At 49.2% G+C, this 16,006-nt stretch overlaps 1 pseudogene; it reads right to left on the minus strand.

Annotated features, from left to right (window-relative positions):
- Nucleotides 1-8,414: 8,414 nt before the first annotated feature.
- On the minus strand, nt 8,415-13,577 carry LOC140904147 (uncharacterized; annotated as a pseudogene).
- Nucleotides 13,578-16,006: the final 2,429 nt, after the last annotated feature.

Here is a 16,006-nt window from a genome sequence, read left to right on the forward strand (position 1 = left end):
CTGGTAATAGCTTATCCAAAGTGACCACTCTCCCTACAATGTGCATGATAATCAAGGTGGGCCATTTCCAGCACAAATCCAGGTTTTCTCACCCCCCCCACCGCAACACACAAACTCACTCTCCTGCTGGCAATAGCTCATCCAAACTGACCACTCTCCTTACAATGTGCATGATAATCAAGGTGGGCCCTTTCCAGCATAAATCCAAGTATAACCAGAACGTCGGGGGGGGGGGGGAGGGGGTAGAAAAAAACAAGGGGAAATAGGTTACCTTGCATAATGACTAAGCCACTCCCAGTCTCTAGTCAAGCCTAAGTTAATTGTATCCAATTTGCAAATGAATTCCAATTCAGCAGTTTCTCGCTGGAGTCTGGATTTGAAGTTTTTTTGTTATAAGATAGCGACCTTCATGTCTGTGATTGCGTGACCAGAGAGATTGAAGTGTTCTCCGACTGGTTTATGAATGTTATAATTCTTGACATCTGATTTGTGTCCATTTATTCTTTTACGTAGAGACTGTCCAGTTTGACCAATGTACATGGCAGAGGGGCATTGCTGGCACATGATGGCATATATCACATTGGTGGATGTGCAGGTGAACGAGCCTCTGATAGTGTGGCTGATGTTATTAGGCTCTGTGATGTTGTCCCCTGAATAGACATGTGGGCACAGTTGGCAACGGGCTTTGTTGCAAGGATAGGTTCCTGGGTTAGTGGTTCTGTTGTGTGGTATGTGGTTGTTGGTGAGTATTTGCTTCAGGTTGGGGGGCTGTCTGTAGGCAAGGACTGGCCTGTCTCCCAAGATTTGTGAGAGTGTTGGGTCATCCTTCAGGATAGGTTGTAGATCCTTAATAATGCGTTGGAGGGGTTTTAGTTGGGGGCTGAAGGTGACGGCTAGTGGCGTTCTGTTATTTTCTTTGTTAGGCCTGTCCTGTAGTAGGTGACTTCTGGGAACTCTTCTGGCTCTATCAATCTGTTTCTTCACTTCCGCAGGTGGGTATTGTAGTTGTAAGAATGCTTGATAGAGATCTTGTAGGTGTTTGTCTCTGTCTGAGGGGTTGGAGCAAATGCGGTTGTATTGCAGAGCTTGGCTGTAGACCATGGATCGTGTGGTGTGGTCGGGATGAAAGCTGGAGGCATGTAGGTAGGAATAGCGGTCAGTAGGTTTCCGGTATAGGGTGGTGTTTCTTTGACCATTGTTTATTAGCACTGTAGTGTCCAGGAAGTGGATCTCTTGTGTGGACTGGACCAGGCTGAGGTTGATGGTGGGATGGAAATCGTTGAAATCATGGTGGAATTCCTCAAGGGCTTCTTTTCCATGGGTCCAGATGATGAAGATGTCATCAATATAGCGTAAGTAGAGTAGGGGCGTTAGGGGACGAGAGCTGAGGAAGCGTTGTTCTAAGTCAGCCATAAAAATGTTGGCATACTGTGGGGCTATGCGGGTACCCAGAGCAGTGCCGCTGATCTGAAGGTATACATTGTCCCCAAATGTAAAATAGTTATGGGTAAGGACAAAGTCACAAAGTTCAGCCACCAGGTTAGCCGTGACATCATTGGGGATAGTGTTCTTGATGGCTTGTAGTCCATCTTTGTGTGGAATGTTGGTGTAGAGGGCTTCTACATCCATAGTGGCCAAGATGGTGTTATCAGGAAGATCACCAATGGATTGTAGTTTCCTCAGGAAGTCAGTGGTGTCTCGAAGGTAGCTGGGAGTGCTGGTAGCGTAGGGCCTGAGGAGGGAGTCTACACAGCCAGACAATCCTGCTGTCAGGGTGCCAATGCCTGAGATGATGGGGCGCCCAGGATTTCCAGGTTTATGGATCTTGGGTAGTAGATAGAATATCCCAGGTCAGGGTTCCAGGGGTGTGTCTGTGCGGATTTGATCTTGTGCTTTTTCAGGAAGTTTCTTGAGCAAATGCTGTAGTTGCTTTTGGTAACTCTCAGTGGGATCAGAGGGTAATGGCTTGTAGAAAGTGGTGTTGGAGAGCTGCCGAGCAGCCTCTTGTTCATATTCCGACCTATTCATGATGACAACAGCACCTCCTTTGTCAGCCTTTTTGATTATGATGTCAGAGTTGTTTCTGAGGCTGTGGATGGCATTGTGTTCTGCACGGTTGAGGTTATGGGGCAAGTGATGCTGCTTTTCCACAATTTCAGCCTGTGCACGTCGGTGAAAGCAGTCTATGTAGAAGTCTAGTCTGCTGTTTCGACCTTCAGGAGGAGTCCACCTAGAATCCTTCTTTTTGTAATGTTGGTAGGGAGGTCTCTGTGGATTAGTATGTTGTTCAGAGGTATTTTGGAAATATTCCTTGAGTCAGAGACGTCGAAAATAGGATTCTAGGTCACCACAGAACTATATCATGTTCGTGAGGGTGGAGGGGCAGAAGGAGAGGCCCCGAGATAGGACAGCTGCTTCTGCTGGGCTGAGAGTATAGTTGGATAGGTTAACAATATTGCTGGGTGGGTTGAGGGAACCATTGCTGTGGCCCCTTGTAGCATGTAGTAGTTTAGAAAGTTTAGTGTCCTTTTTCTTTTGTAGAGAAGCAAAGTGTGCATTGTAAATGGCTTGTCTAGTTTTAGTAAAATCCAGCCATGAGGAAGTTTGTGTGGAAGGTTGTTTTTTTATGAGAGTATCCATTTTTGAGAGCTCATTCTTAATCTTTCCCTGTTTGCTGTAGAGGATGTTGATCAGGTGGTTCCGCAGTTTCTTTGAGAGCGTGTGGCACAAGCTGTCAGCATAGCCTGTGTGGTATGTAGATTGTAATGGATTTTTTACCTTCAGTCCTTTTGGTACGATGGCCATCTGTTTGCATTTGGAAAGGAAGATGACGTCTGTCTGTATCTGTACAAGTTTTTTCATGCAGTTGATAGATTTCCACTCCATACGGCTAAATGCAGGGCCTTGCATAATGACAGGTTTCAGAGTAACAGCCGTTGTTAGTCTGTATTCACAAAAAGAAAAGGAGGACTTGTGGCACCTTAGAGACTAACCCATTTATTTGAGCATGAGCTTTCGTGAGCTACAGCTCACTTCGTCGGATGCATACTGTGGAAACTGCAGAAGACATTATATACACAGAGACCATGAAACAATACCTCCTCCCACCCCACTCTCCTGCTGGTAATAGCTTATCCAAAGTGACCACTCTCCTCACAATGAGTATGAAAATCAAGGTGGGCCATTTCCAGCACAAATACAGGTTTTCTCACCCCCCCACCCCCTTTTTTTGATCACTTTTTTTTTTTTTGACCAACTTGATGATCACTTTAGATAAGATATTGCCAGCAGGAGAGTGGGGTGGGAGGAGGTATTGTTTCATGGTCTCTGTGTATATAATGTCTTCTGCAGTTTCCACAGTACGCATCCGATGAAGTGAGCTGTAGCTCACGAAAGCTCATGCTCAAATAAATTGGTTAGTCTCTAAGGTGCCACAAGTACTCCTTTTCTTTTTGCGAATACAGACTAACACGGCTGTTACTCTGAAACCTTGTTTTTAATGTTTTCTGGGCAGTACTTTCCCCTGAAGAATAAACGTGCTTGCACCAAAGAGCTGGGTGGGTATCAGTGTTGGCCATGACACTGCCCTTAGTCACTGCAGAGACAGCAAAGGGCAGGCACTGGCCGTTTAGGACTTGCTGAGGGCTAGTACAGGGTAAACAGGGCTGGTGCAGCCTGGAAATACTCTGTTTAGGAGAGGGAGAGACACGTGTCTCTGCCCAAGAGAGGTGACATCTGGGAAGTGTAAGAGTGGATGTCACTGGTGAATCACGGAGGGGGAATCCAGGGGCAGTTGCCCTGAACGGTGACAACGAGGTTACAGCGGGACCCTGCAGCCAGCACAGCCAGCTCTAACCACCCACTGGCCTGAACTGCCATGCAGTGTTTTTAACACAACCTCGAGCTCTCCTGCAGCTGTGGAAGAAAGGGAGCTGGAGACATGGGTAAAGGGTTTCCCCTCCCTCCAGGGTCAGGGGAGGGAGAGTGGTCATCTGCCATGGAGTCAGGACACCCCCTTCCAAATAATTACTGTTGGGGACAAGATATCCCTCCCACCAGAGACTATTTGTACCTCCTGATACAGGAACGGCACAATGTAAACATGGGCGGGGTGGGGGCACATGACTGCCCCATGTGTCGCCTCTGGAAGGAACCTGGGGGGCTGGGGCCACAGGAGCGGGGAACACGTCTCTGGGCTGGCCCCGGCCCAGGGAGACTCAGAGCACCACAGCGTCTGGTCGGAGCTCCAGCACTCTTGCGGGCACCTCAGCAGGGGAAGGGGGCAGGACAGAGCTGCTTCTCAGGCCGGCAGAGGGTGGCCACTCGGCGAAGGGTTGCCAACTTTCTAATTGCACAGAACCGAGCCCCCTTACCCCACCCTGCCCCTTCCCCAAAGCCCCGCCCCATTCACTCCAGCCCCCCCCCTTCAGTCCCTCACTCGCCCCCACCCTCAATCACTTTCACTGGGCTGGGGATGCGGGCTCTGGGATGTGGCCAGGGACGAGGGGTTGTGGGTGCGGGAGAGGGCTCCAGGCTGGAGCCAGGTGTTGGAGTGCAGGAGGGGGTGAGGGCTCTGGGGTGGGGCCGGGGGTGAGGGGTTTAGGGTGCAGGAGGGGTTCCGGGCTGGAGCCGGGTGTTGGAGTGTAGGAGGGGGTGAGGGCTCTGGGGTGCGAGCGGGAATGAGGGGTTTGGGGTGCAGGAGGGGGCTCAGGCCTGGGGTAGGGGTGTGGGCTCTGGGAGGGAGTTGGGATGAGGGAGGGGGTTCCAACCTGGGACCAGAAGTTCAGGGTGTGGCTGTGGCTGGGCGACGCTTACCTTAGGCAGCTGCTGGGTGGCGGAGCAGCAGGGCTAAGGCAGGCTCCCTGCCTGCCCTAGCTCCGCGCTGCTCCCAGAAGCAGCCGGCATGTCCAGCCCCTAGGCAGAGGCACGGTCAGGGAGCTCTGCGCCGTGCACATTGCCCACACCTGCAGGCACCGCCCCCAGCCCTGAGCCCCCTCCTGGATTCCAACCCACTGCACGAGCCATGAGCCCCTTTCCTCAGTTCCTGGCCAATGGGAGCTGTGGAGCCAGCGCACGGAGCTTCCCTGATCACTCCTGTGTCTATGGGCTGCAGGAACATGCCGGCCACTACCAGGATCCGTGCGGAGCCAGGGCAGGCAGGGAGCCTGCTTTAGCCCTGCTGCGCCGCAGACCGGACTTTTAACAGCTCAGGCAGCGGTGCTGACCGGAGCCACCAGGGTTTGTTTTTTAACCAACCGTTCCGGTGAAAAACCGAGGGCCTGGGAACCCTAACTCTGGGTTGCACAGCAGCAGCTGCCTGCGAGAGAGCCCGGCTGGGGAGGGAGCAGTGGCAGCCCGCCCCCTCCGCTCCCTGACCAGGCCGGATGCTGGGGACAGAGGCCAAGCAAGCCGGAGCCATCCCAGCACATTTCTGGCTTGCTTGGCCCCTTTCACCTCCATTTATAACCTTTCAAACCAGACCCACAACCTCACCTCAGCCTGATTGCAAGCCAGACCGGTGTGGCGGCTGGGTCTGGCCATGATAGTGACAGCAGAGAAATCCACCAACCACCACCTGTTTAGAGATACCCCGCCCTTCCAGCAATCTCTCATCAGGGAGACGCACTGCCCCGGCCCCCCTCCCTTGCCCCCACTCCATGCTCCCGAAAGGCTGCGCAGGGGAGCTCATTTCCCCTTGTGATGCTCTGACTTCCTAGGATGCAGCCAGAGCTGAGATGGGTGCCCCCCACTCCCCCAGCTGCTCCCATATGAGAACCAAAGGGTTAATGTAGAGGGAGCTGATAAGGCTCCGTGGTCCATCAGCTGATCTCCACCCAGATACTCCATGATTCTCGCCCATGGAGCTTATTGAAAGACATGACTCAAAAATATCCCTTTTATACATTTAATTAAAATGAAGAAACAAATAAAATGAAGAACACAGGTCACTAACCCTAAACTATTAACACCACCCAGCTAGCTCTCGAGTGTACAACACAGTGATCATGTTCAGGTCAGATCAGAAAATCTGTCAGTAAATAACGATCTTGCTTTGGACTCAAGTCATCACTTTAGCCAAATTATCACAACAATACAGCAGAAAATGAACCTTTGTTAAATCCTGAAACAGGACCCGAGGAGGCAGCTGTCCATTTAGTTATTAATCCCAATCACAGAACTTCACCCAGGCCGTGCGATCCACACTCAGCTGCTTGAATATTTCAGTTCTAACACCAAATTATTGTTCACATTTAAGCCACAACTTCAGAGCTTCCACCTTAGATCTCACCAGTATGTGGCTAACCTTCTCCCAGTGGCTTCTATAGATAAAAACCTTAAGATGGACACAGACCTTAATACACAGAATTTTAACAGTATGTATCCGACATCTTAGGTTCTTTGACCACTTTCACAGAACGAGGAGCATGACATTGTAGGGCAGCATTTTAGGATTATTTAGGTTTGGGAATTATAATAATAATAATTATAATAATTATAATAATTTGGGAATTATTCTTTTTAGCTTCTTTCCTGCATGGATGCGACAGGTTTCATACACACCTGCACGCACTGACCCCACTGTACCACCAGAGTAGAACAGGAAGGATGGAATGGCTCCCAGTTGATAAAAACTAGAACAAGTAACAATCAGATATTGAAACTGACAAATGAATCCAACTCTGCAGCTCTTTGGACTTCCACGGAATAGGATCTAGAGCTGCAGTCAAGGAACCAGGCGATGGGGTCGCCGGCTCAATACTCCTCATTCGCAAGTGCTCTCAGGTAAGAGGAGACAGGTCAAGGCTGGCACAGCCTGGTGTTGATGTTACAACTTCCTTCTCCAGACGGGATCAGTCTGGGAATCCTGGAATGTCTTTCTTAGACAGGTTCCTGGTGCAAAAGGGCTTCCACCTTTACCTTGGTCTTCATGGTTGACAATTCCAGATCACCCCACATTGCGGTCACTCCCCTGAAGTCACCAGGCAAATCAGGTGTGAATTATGCATTGGTACAGACAATGTGGCCTGATCCATTTCAGGTGAGGCTGACTTCAGGCTATCGTCAGTTTGGAAAAGTCCCATTAAACACACAATTTTGTTAAAATATTGGTTGCTGTGAACCACATGCACTGTGGAGTTCTTGCCAAATCCTTGGCCTTCGTCGGGGTACATTAACACTCTTGTGGAATAGAATCCTTTACAAAACCACTCAAATACTGAGCAGTGTTCGTGAGGAATGACTTCCCCAAACATGGCCAATTTATTTCTTTAATCCGGTGGCACAGGTCTAAGTTAGGGACTTGAAACACTCCAGCATCAGAATCCCCATAAGTCACCAAAGGAGGGGAACTTATTAAAAATAGATATTCTGCAGCTATCCCACATACAACACTGATTTCATTTCAATGCACATTTGCAGCATCTACCAAGGGCAAGTTCATCAAAAATGCCATTTCTGGTTTCTCCACATCAACACAGACAAGGACAGCATTTCCTAAACCATAGGCCACACGCACCCAGTTACTTCAGTTAGTTGCACAATCTGGCGCATGCTGTTCTTCACCATTTCAGAGTGGAGACCTAAACCCACTACTGTTTCCTTGGTAGCACACCTGATGGCTCAGAGCATCCTCCCCTGGTGAGTGAACTGCACTTGAGCTTCTTCCATGTCCTCATGCAGTGGTACGGGAAAGACAAAAATAAAATAAGAAAGCACTATTTTAGCAAACAGTCATTTCTCCCAAAGTCCCAGATAAATCTGAGCTACATCCTGGACAACTAAATTAATATTAAATTATGTGATCAAATGGCCTTCAGGAGAGAGAGAAATCCCAGGACAAAGAGCGGTGTAAGTCACTTTCTTTTTCATACAAAATGAAATTCCAGAGCAGGTTACATCTGATGACTCAAAAATCAGGAGAACAGATTCCCCTGTCGCCTTCTCCTCTGATCCATTCACACCTGCTTCACTCAACAGCCCTTCATTATTATGGAATCGTGTTATTTAGAAAAAAAAAAGCTTCATCGTAATAAGGAAAAACTGCCGACCTTCTCATCTTCAAACAGTCTCAGCTCAGCAGGGAAAAGCCCAGAAGTGGCTTTGTCAATAGACAGAAACTGGGATTTAAATGGGGAATGATCACACTGTGTTTGGGATCCATTGGAATTTCTGATCCAGGTCTGCAACACTTTCATCTCCAGCCCTAACGAGTCGGATTTAGGATCAATTTGCTATGAAGTGCAGAGACTCTTTGGGAGGTGTAGGGGTAGAATATAGGTGGATAAGCTCCATTGTGGCTCAGATGGACGCCAGCGCTGCTGGAGTGAGCGGGCCTAGTGATGGTGATGGGGAAGGAGGGAATCCCGCTGACTCACCCCATTTCCTGCCAGTGTTGCAAAGACTGAAATGATACATTTGTCCCATTCTGCTCCTCCTCTTTGTTATATTGAAATAAATTTTCAATAAGGGAAATGGTAAAAAGAAAAAAACTGCTGCCCAGCACAACCTGGACCAGCGTGAGAACAACTGGGAATGAAACAATCTGTCACCAGAGGGGGAACTTGGTGACTCTAACACTCGCTCTGCTACAGCGGGGCCAGTATAAAGGTGCTGCTCAGGGCCTGTCTAGACTATGAAATTGGCGTCGATTAGGACAGGTCAAAGGGGAAGGTGCGAGCTAACCCCAGCCTGGGCTATGTCAGCACGGCACATACAGCGGGGTGTTGGCACTGGGATCGCCACCTCCAGCAGGCCGAGCCCATGGAAAATCCTAGCGGAGACAAAGCCCAGGTTGATTTTCGCTCAGTGTAGCTACTTGAGGTCACCCCTATTTCCCCCACCTGGGGCTGACGGACACTCCTGGCAGGATGGACACACTCCCATGATGACTCTCAGGAGAAGGGAGTTGGTAGAAAGGACCACGGGATTCACCCCAGAGAAGGGCGACCTGCAAAACAAAAAGCAGGCAACTCACCTGGGGGAACTGAGAGAACAGGGTGACGCAAATGGTGCAAACAGCCCTAAAAAGTCGCTATGTGGGAATTAGCAAATGTCTTTAAAAAAATCTTTTCTCTGCCTACACAAAGTTTTATGGTGTGTCTCTAGCCTGTGAAATCGCTGATGTCTATTAAGGTGTGAGCTCCAGATGAAACTTTTCCTGCATTCACAGGCTGCTCTCGTGAGTGGATCCTTTGATGATTGATGAGACTGTTCCCCGCACTCAAGGCATTCATAGGGGCGCTCTCCTGTGTGGATTCTCTGATGTATATTAAGGTTTGATTTGAAAGTGAAACTTTTCCCGCACTCACATTTATATGGTCTCTCTCCTGTGTGGATCCTCTGATGTCGAATAAGGGATGAGCTCCGAGTGAAACTTTTCCCGCACTCACAGCACTCATAGGGTCTCTCCCTTGTGTGGCTTGTCTGATCTGTAATAAGGCTTGATTTCTCACTGAACTGTTTCCCATACTCAGAGCACTCATAGGGTCTCTCTCCTGTGTGGATCTTCTCATGTTTAAATAGGGCTGAGCTCTGAGCGAATGTTTGCCTGCACTCACAGCACGTATGGGGCGCTCCCCTGTGAGCATTTTCTGGTGATTAATAAGGACTGAGCTCAGAGTGAACTTTTTTGCACACTCACAGCATTCCTAAGGGCTCTCTCCTGTGTGCATTCTCTGATGTCTAGTAAGGGTTGAACTCCGAGTGAAGCTTTTCCCGCACTCACAGCACTCATAGGGTCTGTCTCTTGTGTGGCTTGTCTGATGTGTAATAAGGTTTGATTTCTCACTGAACTGTTTCCCGCACTCACAGCATTGGTAGGGGTGCTCTCCCGTGTGGATCCGCTGATGTCTAACGAGGGTGGAGTTCAGAGTGAAGTGTTTCCCACACTCAGGGCATGTGTTTTTTCTCTCTCCTGTAGGTATTCCCTGCTGGGCTGTGATTTCCTTGGAATCCTGGTGAGTCCCCTGACAACTAATGGATTTACCCACTTTCTCCTTGGGCTGGTTTCCCTGCTGCCTGTCTGGCCTGTTGTGGCTCTCACAGGCTTTCCCCTTCGCAGGACGCCTGGACACATTCCCTTTGGATCCTTGGGGTAATCCCCTGTGCGCTTCCACTTGCTCAGCATCTTCCTGCTCAGGATTCAGCTCCTCGTTCTCACTCACCTGCCCAGGACCTCCTTGGAGAGAGAGAGGAAAGTCAGAAACAGGGGTGGAAAAGGGGAAATCAAACCATAATTAGAGCTGGAGAGACAGAAAAAATCTAGTAGCTGAATTCTCCAAAACTCTTCTCCTTTGAGGAGAGAGGAGGGGAACAATTCTGCCTCCACATCCCATCAGGGAGGGAGCTGCTGCTGGGTGTCAGTCAGGATGGGTAGGAAGCCATGAGCGATAGCTGCCCATAGGGTACAAGGCCTCCTGGGGATACTCCTGAACTCCGAGAGCTCCCAAGGCCTTTTTAGGATGTCCCAGGTATTTCCTTCAGCCACAGAGTGTATTTGAATTGGTTTAAGGATCCCTCACCTGCGCAGGCACCTCTCGGGATCTCTCCTTCCTCAAAGCCCTGGAGATCCAGCACCCACGGCTCCTCCCCTCGTTCCAGCTGGGAGATCACGTCAGGTTTGGAAATGGGAAACCCTGCTCAGGGGATAGAAAAGAAGGGAGATCAGGGGAGTTCATGGGACATTTGTCACAAAGAAGAGTCTATTGGTTTTAAGCCAGCCCATTGTAAAGCAGTAAAATGCTTGGGAAAGCTCCCCAGGTGCTCCAAGGTGCAGGACACTCTGCATAGGAGGGATTTATCTATCCCCATCTCTGCTGGGAACACACAAAGCCAGACACTCCTCAGCAAAGGGGCTCCTAAAACACAGAGACAGTAACACCATGTTCCAGGAAGTAAAGACTCCAGCCAGAGGGGAAGTCACCTTAGACCTGCTTCTTAATCACCAGAGAGAAACCCAGAGACAATGGGAGAGGTGTAGGAAAGCCGGGACTGGTGAGCACGGACTGGAGGGATTCAGCGCAGTCAGGAAAAGGAGGGACTGGGGGTGTCACTGAATGTCGTATCCCAGGGCTTGTCTACACCTGAGACCCTGCGACTGTCCTGATGTGGTGCATCAGTGTAGACACTCGCTACAGCAACAAGAAAGGTTCTCCCATCAGCGTAGGTCATCCACCTCCGTGAGAGGCAGCAGCTAGCTCGATGGAAGCATTATTTTCTGTTTAAAGACCAACTATTCTAACTACCCTAAATTCCACATGTGTATTCGGATTGTCTTGTAATTTGCTGGGCAAATTTTTCATGGGCAGGGAAGGCTTAGTGGTCCAAATATGGGGCGATTTGTTAAAGACGTTCCTAAGACATAGCCCTCCCCCCCATGGTATGCAGCTTTTTACAAAATCATCTTGCTCTTGAAACTTTTTTTGCACACAGCTGGGGCTGAAATTATGGTTCTCCTTGTCCCCCGACGGATCTCGGTCACTTGGCATTTATCTCAGTTAGTACATAGCACCCACTGCCTCTTTGGGAAACCAGGATTGAAAAAGTCAATACCTGTAGGATTTGGAGTTTCAGAGCAGCACAAGCCAAACTGGTGAGTCGATGACATGGAAATACACACCTGCAGCAAGACTAAGTTCCTGTTAACTGCTCGAGGGTTTCCTGCAATCTGCTGTGACAGTGAAGTGTTGGCTCAAGGGGATGTGCTGTGGTCATTGAACCTGAATTCATCATCACATCATGTTCCCATTATGCCTCTTGCGTTTAGGGCAGTGACGAAGCTCCTCCACTCCTGTCTGTTTGTGGCACGTCTTTCAATGGTTCCCCAGCTGTGCCCCAGGTTTCTCAGCTCAGCTTCCACAGCTCATCACCATGTTGTTTTCAGGTGGTCGCGTTTTCGCTTGCCTTCAGGTGTCCATCTTAGTGCTATTCTGGTGATAGAATCAGTTTCCATCTGAAGCACATGACCAATCCATCTCCAGCATCTCCCGGCAATGATGGGGCTCAGATCCTCTTGGCTGAGTTGTTTTTCCTTGTATATGGTGTTGGGTATGTGATAGGAGAGCGAGAGAATCTGCGAAGTCCAAGTCTTCAAGGCATGAGAAGGGTGTCCAGTTAATGCCTCTTGGAACGTCTTCTGTTGTACGCCGCATTACCCAGGCAATGCTGAAGAGGATTGCAGACATGACACACCCCTGATGTACTCCTGTTCTGACTTCAAAACTGAGCTCACTGTGATCAACACTGCATGTGAAGTTGGAATAGATGCTTTTGATAATGTTGATTATACAATATGTTCCATAGGCCGGTCCTGTGAATGCTATCAACAGCCTTCTCAAAGTCTAAGAAGTTTATGTAGAGTTGCCATTGCCATTCTAAGCATTGTTCTATTATGTTTCGTTGAGTGAAGATCTGGTCTGTGCATGCACGCCCTTTCCAAAAACCGGCTTGCTCTTTTCTGAGAACGCTATCAACTGCCTCTGATATAAGCTGGACTATGATCTTACCCAATACCTTGCTTGGCACAGATAAACGTGTGATACCATGCCATTTTTTAAGGATTTGATGGCTTGAATGATCTCTTGCTTTGTTGGGGTGTCTGTGTTGATATCAAGATCTTCTTCTGCCTCCTGGATGTTTGCTTCCTCTATAGGTGGATCCCTGTCCAGCAATTCTTTGAAATGCTCTGTCCAGTGCATTTCTTGTTCTTTTTCTGTTGTCAGTAGGTGGCCTTCTGTGTCCCTGATGAGAGTGTTTGTTGGTGTCTGCCGTTTACCACTGATAAGATTTTGTAGATGGTTCCTTGTTCACCATGAGCAGTTGCCTCCCTGGCTTGTGTTGCTAGATTATCAATATAATATCAATTGTCTGTTCTCACAAGGTGTTTGATCTCTTGGTGTGCCTTGCTATACTGCTCGTGGTATTTGTCCTTTAGCTTCTGGGATTTTATGTCTAAAACTTTTTTCTTCAGGGATCATCTGGTTTCTATGGTGTTCCATGTGCTGGGTATAATCCACTCCTTTCTTCTCTTCTGCCTCTGGCTTAGACAGGCTTCACTGTTCTTTTCATAGATTGTAGTTACTTTGTCCCACTTCTTGTTGATCTCCTCATCTGCCTTCTCCTCCTCTTCATCAGTGTCTGCAAGTATCTGAAACCTGTTCTTTCACTGCAGAGCGAAGGCTTTCTGTACTTCAGGGAACTTTAGCTTGTCAAGGGCATAATGGCTATGTCCCTTTTTCGGTGGCCCCACACTTCTCAGTTTTAGCTTGATGGAGGCTATCACTAAGGTGGTGGTCGCTGCCAACATCTGCTCCCCTTCTCACTTTCACATCTGTCAGTGAGTGTTGCCATTTGCCATCGATCATCATATGGTCAATCTGGTTCTTATCTCTGCCATTTGGAGAGCACCATGTCAACTTGTGAATTTCACGATGTTGAAATAGGGTTCTGCCGATGACCAGATCCTTCACATTGCAGAAGTCAACAAGCCTCTCTCCATTTTCATTCATCGTGCCACACCCATGTCTTCCCATTCCTCTGGCACTGTTCTCCTTACCGACCTTGGCATTCAGGTCTCCCATGACGATAGGTCATGCCGTGGTGTCTCTAACTCCTCCTGTAGTGTAAGGTAGAGTTTGTCCTTTGCTTCTTCATCACAGTCATTTGTCGGAGCATAGCACTGAATCAGGGTGATGTTATTGTGTTTCCCCTTCAGTCTGGCTCTCACAATTCTGCTGCAGATGGATTTCCACTCAAGCAAGGACCGCTCCACTCCCTTCTTCAAAAGGATGGCAATGCTTTCATAGTGTTGTCCATCATCCCATCCAGAATACAGCAAAGTTTCTACTGAGGCTGTTGTTAATCTTCCTGATCCTGTCCATCTGCTCTCGCTGACACCCAGGATGTGTGAGCTGTAGCGTCTCATCTCTGCTGGGACCTGAGCTAGCTTCCCTTTTCTCGTACATTGTCCGTACATTCCAAAAACCAAAGTTTGTTTTTTCTCTTGGTGTTGAGCACTTCAGTCTTCATGCCAGTGGCTTCCTTTCAGCTTTCACCACTGGCAGTCATATGGGTGTTTGACTCCTGAAGGCCATTGCACACAGTAAAGCAGCGATTCTCAAACTTCATTGCACCACAACCCCCTTCTGACAACAGAAATTACTACATAGCCCCAGGAAGAGGGACTGAAGCCTGAGCCCGCCGGTGCCCAGCCCCCATGGGTGGGGGGAGGGAGGGAGCAAAGTCCAAGTCTCACCATCCTGGGGGCGGGTCAGGGTGGGGGGCAGCAAAGCCCAAGTCCAAGCGCCGAATCATAGAATCATAGAATATCAGGGTTGGAAGGGACCTCAGGAGGTCATCTAGTCCAACCCCCTGCTTAAAGCAGGACCAATCCCCAATTAAATCATCCCAAAGCCCAAGCCCCATTCCCCAGGGACGACGTCTTTGGGCTTTGGCCCCGGGAGGCGTGGCTCGGGCTTCGGTCCCAGACCCCAGCAAGTCTAAATACCAGCCCAGGCAAGCCCATTAAAACAGGGTCGTGACCCACTTTGGGGTCCCGCCCCACAGTTTGAGAACCGCTGCAGTGAAGGTCGATTTCTCAGCCACTGTTTCCGTAACATATTTTGTTTTTTACTGGACAGGTTGTCAGCCCGGTGCCTGACCCCCAACCTGGAGTGCCAGGATGTCTGTTTTGTCTGGCCGGTTAACTCTGCATTGTGGGCTGTGGAAGCCCCGCCCACCAAGCCCTACTGGGCATGCTCCAATTGTAGCAGGAGTATAAAGGGGAGCAGCTCAGCTCAGCCTGGGCTGACAGCTGAAGAGGAAGGACACTCACTGCAGGCTCCAGACCAGGAAGCCCCAGAGGCTCTGACAGCAGGAGCAAGGGCCACCGAGACCCAGGCCGAGACCCAGACACCAGGAGATGTCTGGGAAAACTAACAACTGTCTGGTTAATACTATCCTGGGGATATGTATGGAGCAACATTAGGCAGAAAGTTATGGAAGCCCCTTAGACTTCTTACTTCTCCTGTCTTACTTACAACACTCCTGCTCATACATCTGTCACTGAGTGTGGGGCAGTCCGGGCCCTGCACCCCCCACTTCCTGCGATTCCCTGGGACTCTCAGCCAGCCAGTAAAACAGAAGGTTTATTAGACGACAGGAACATGGTCTAAAACCAAGCTTGTTGGTACAGAAAACAGGACCCCTCAGTCAGGTCCATCTTGGGGGCTGGGGAGCCCAGACCCAGGTTCTGGGCCTCCCCCCATCTCCCCAGCCAGCTGTAAACTGAAACACCCTCCAGCCCCTCCTCTGGCCCTTGTCTCTTCTCCGAGCAAGGAGGCCACGTGATCTCTTTGTTCTCCAACCCCTTCAGTTGACACCTTGCAGTGGAGGGGCTCAGGCCATCAGTTGCCAGGAAACAGGGTGTCAGCCATTCTCTGTGCAGACAGCATCACACTTGCCCTCTAGGGCTCTGCAACAATCACACCCCCTTATCCCACCACCTAGATACTTAAGAAATGCATAGGGGAAACTGAGGCACACACACCGTATTCAGAGAAAACATTAAAAACATTCCCACTTCATCACAACATCCCAGAATGATGTTGGCTTTTTTCCTTTGTATGATGTTCATTGTTCAAAATCAGGCTGTCCCGCCTAGGTAAAAGTTATTAAACAGACTTGTCCTAAGCAAAGAATGTGCATCTGTCTCAGTTTACATGTAAGTAGCAAACTGACCCATTGAGTCAGCAGGGGGAGGAGATTGCAGGAGACTGAACAATTTGGGTTTCTTGCCAGATCCTGGGCCTTGGTCAGGGTTATCTTACATTTCTCTGGCGCAGAATCCTTTACCTATTTGCCCTCCCACCCCAAATTCCAAGTTAATGAGCAATGCACCCCTACCAATCTTACACTCCCATAATGTCATTTAACTCCTAGCAAGCATAAAATCACCCAGGAGACACAAGGCAAGTCATAAGATCAGGCCAGGGGTCAACCCCCTCCCTTA

This window comes from Lepidochelys kempii, chromosome 28 (assembly GCF_965140265.1).
Source record: "Lepidochelys kempii isolate rLepKem1 chromosome 28, rLepKem1.hap2, whole genome shotgun sequence".
Taxonomy (NCBI): domain Eukaryota; kingdom Metazoa; phylum Chordata; order Testudines; family Cheloniidae; genus Lepidochelys; species Lepidochelys kempii.